Source organism: Homarus americanus, unplaced genomic scaffold, assembly GCF_018991925.1.
Source record: "Homarus americanus isolate GMGI-L3 unplaced genomic scaffold, GMGI_Hamer_2.0 scaffold25127, whole genome shotgun sequence".
NCBI classification, from domain to species: domain Eukaryota; kingdom Metazoa; phylum Arthropoda; class Malacostraca; order Decapoda; family Nephropidae; genus Homarus; species Homarus americanus.
In genome coordinates, this window is record NW_024747867.1 from 13,634 (window position 1) to 17,500 (window position 3,867).

At 53.0% G+C, this 3,867-nt stretch overlaps 1 pseudogene; it reads left to right on the top strand.

Annotated features, from left to right (window-relative positions):
- The first annotated feature begins 1,587 nt into the window (after positions 1–1,587).
- Positions 1,588–3,434, top strand: LOC121879879 (annotated as a pseudogene).
- The last annotated feature ends 433 nt before the right edge of the window (positions 3,435–3,867 follow it).

The window sequence follows — 3,867 nt, forward strand, 5'->3', positions numbered from 1 at the left end:
CCTCTCTCGAGGTGCGGTACGGTGAATGTCCTATCGTCCGACCTTGTATGCTGGATTGCACTATTTCACTATATTAAGGGGAGAGGGTGCCTTCACACACATATTCGGTGTGAAATATCTTCCGCCCCCCAGCGGAGCGCTTCGGCGCCTCTGCGAAGCAAAGCGCGGCATTCAAAAACAACAACCAAAATTGCCGTCGCTTCCCTGCCCTGCAATGGCTGGAGCAGAAGGAGAGAGAGAGAGAGAGTTTTTAGTCTCATTGGATCAGAGGAATGGCAGTGGAGCGGGCTTATGGCGAGTAGGCTCGCGCTCTATCAATTACACTTGCCAGGTCTCTCTTCCGTTTGGACATTATTTACTCCGTCTCTCTCTCTCTCTCTCTCGGCGCACACGTCGCCACCCTACTAGTTTCCGTCACAGCATATGCTGCGGCCTTTCAGTCCGGAACGGGGCTCCCCTTCGCCTTGCTGTCTGCCCAACTTAGCGGACTTGCGTTGGCTGATCACCCCGTCTTCGCGTCTGTGCCGGCCTTCAATGCAGCGCCCAACCGTCTATTGACCGAGATTCATTGCACTATTCCACGCGCAAACGGCTACCCTAAATGTGCATAGACAACGCTCATGGTTCAACACGACCAGGGCGCAGTCTGGGAGCCGAGTATACTAAAAAGAGAGTTTAGCAGCCAAAACTCGTCAAAGCACACGTTGGGTTACCCCATCACCTAACAACGATGATGGCGGTTCCCACCCGTGAAATACACAACCTAACCAATATTGGGCGACGATGGCGCTCATGAGCCCACGTCCCCACAAACAGTAAGAGAAAGAGAGAGAGGAGGAGATGGGCCAATGTGCGGTCCCTCGCCCAATGTCTTATGCCTCGCTGGGGCAAAGAGAAGAGAAGAGGGGCGGATAAGGGAGGAGATTGGCCAACGTGCGGTCCCTCGCCCAATGTCGGCTGCCTCGCTGGAGCTGGGTAAAGAGGAGAGGAGCGGATAAGGGAGGAGATTGGCACACACGGTGGCGCTGCCGGCGCCGAGGATAGCAAGAGAAGGTGCAGTTTGATCTGATCATCTGGTTTGCTATTTCTCTAAGGCCAACGTGCGGTCCCTCGCCCAATGTCGGCTGCCTCGCTGGGGCAAAGAGAAGAGGAGAGGATAAGGGAGGAGATTGGCACACACGGTGGCGCTGCCGGCTCCGAGGATAGCGAGAGAAGGTGCAGTTTGATCTGATCATCTGGTTTGCTATTTCTCTAAGGCCAACGTGCGGTCCCTCGCCCAATGTCTTCTGCCTCGCTGGGGCAAAGAGAAGAGGAGCGGATAAGGAGGAGATTCGCCAACGTGCGGTCCCTCGCCCAATGTCGGCTGCCTCGCTGGAGCTGGGGCAAAGAGGAGCGGATAAGGGAGGAGATTGGCACACACGGTGGCGCTGCCGGCGCCGAGGATAGCAAGAGAAGGTGCAGTTAGATCTGATCATCTGGTTTGCTATTTCTCTAAGGCCAACGTGCGGTCCCTCGCCCAATGTCTTCTGCCTCTCTCTCAATCTCACTATTTTGGCCGCCGTGATAGGCGCCGCCAACAGCAGCAGCTACCTGGTTGATCCTGCCAGTAGTCATATGCTTGTCTCAAAGATTAAGCCATGCGTGTGTAAGTACAAGCCGATTTAAGGCGAAACCGCGAATGGCTCATTAAATCAGCTATGTTTCATTGGATCTGTAAACCCACTTACTTGGATAACTGTGGCAATTCTAGAGCTAATACATGCAATTGGTCTCTGACCGCAAGGGAAGAGCGCTTTTATTAGTTCAAAACTGGTCGGGCCCCGGTCCGTAACCCACCTGTGGTGAATCTGAATAACTTCGGGCTGAGCGCACGGTCTCCGCACCGGCGCCGCTTCTTTCAAGTGTCTGCCTTATCAGCTTTCGATTGTAGGTTATGCGCCTGCAATGGCTATAACGGGTAACGGGGAATCAGGGTTCGATTCCGGAGAGGGAGCCTGAGAAACGGCTACCACATCTAAGGAAGGCAGCAGGCACGCAAATTACCCACTCCCGGCACGGGGAGGTAGTGACGAAAATAACGATGTGAGTCTCATCCGAGGCCTCGCAATCGGAATGAGTACACTTTAAATCCTTTAACGAGTATCCATTGGAGGGCAAGTCTGGTGCCAGCAGCCGCGGTAATTCCAGCTCCAATAGCGTATATTAAAGTTGTTGCGGTTAAAAAGCTCGTAGTTGGATCTCAGTTCGGACTGACGGTGCACCGCCCGGTGTTTACTGTCACGCCCGAACAGCCCGCCGGCTCGCACGGATGCTCTTTGTCGAGTGTCCCGAGTGGCCGGAGAGTTTACTTTGAAAAATTAGAGTGCTCAGAGCAGGCTATTTGAATGGCCCGAATGGTGATGCATGGAATAATGGAATAGGACCTCGGTTCTATTTTGTTGGTTTTCGGAACCAGAGGTAATGACTAATCGGAACAGGCGGGGCATTCGTATTGCGACGCTAGAGGTGAAATTTTGGACCGTCGCAAGACGAACTACTGCAACATTTGCCAAGGATGTTTTCATTAATCAAGAACGAAAGTTAGAGGTTCGAAGGCGATCAGATACCGCCCTAGTTCTAACCATAAACGATGCCAACTAGCGATCCGCCGGCGTTATTCCCATGACCCGGCGGGCAGCTTCGAAACCAAAGTCTTTGGGTTCCGGGGAAGTATGGTTGCAAAGCTGAAACTTAAAGGAATTGACGGAAGGGCACCACCAGGAGTGGAGCCTGCGGCTTAATTTGACTCAACACGGGAAACCTCACCAGGCCCAGACACCGGAAGGATTGACAGATTGAGAGCTCTTTCGATTCGGTGGGTGGTGGTGCATGGCCGTTCTTAGTTGGTGGAGCGATTTGTCTGGTTAATTCCGATAACGAACGAGACTCTGGCCTACTAAGTAGTCGACGGATCTCCAGAAAATGGTGTCCAGTTCGCAACTTCTTCTTAGAGGGATAAGCGGCAATTCTAGCCGCACGAGATTGAGCAATAACAGGTCTGTGATGCCCTTAGATGTTCTGGGCGCACGCGCTACACTGAAGGGATCAACGAGTTTTCCCCTCCGAGAGGAGCGGGTAACCCGTTCAAAGCCTTTCTTGATAGGGATTGGGGCTTGCAATTGTTTCCCATGAACGAGGAATTCCCAGTAAGTGCAAGTCATCAGCTTTGCGCTGACTACGTCCCTGCCCTTTGTACACACCGCCCGTCGCTACTACCGATTGAATGATTTGGTGAGGCCTTCGGACTGGCGCTCTTGGATTGTCGGCCCCGTTGCCCGCGAGGGTTTTCTGGGGTCGTCGCCTCGAGCTGACGGAAAGATGTCCAAACTTGATCATTTAGAGGAAGTAAAAGTCGTAACAAGGTTTCCGTAGGTGAACCTGCGGAAGGATCATTAACAGAGAGAAAGAGAACGGGGCGCTCTTAAAACTACTACTCTCCTGATTTGGGCGGTCTCGGGCTCTGCTCTGGCAACTCCAGCAGCGAAAGAGGACAATCCCGGCCCCCGCACCAAAAATAGGTACCACCACGCTGTAGGTGGACCACACTCGGGCGAGAGCGCGAAGACCGGAGGAGGAGGACGGACGGGGCTTTGGACGGCTGCCCGTCCGTTCCTTACTACCGGCGAATAAGCCTCTTGACCCAAAAAGAGTGAAATTCAAGTGTCCAAAAACAACAACAAGTCGTCCGGCCAAACCCAAACCACAAACTTGGGCTATGTCTGTCAAACCCTTTCATTGAAGACTCGACCTGTGATGGTTAGTCATAAAAAAGACCAAATGGCAAATACACACAACTCTTAGCCAGGGGGATCACTCATTTCGTGGGTC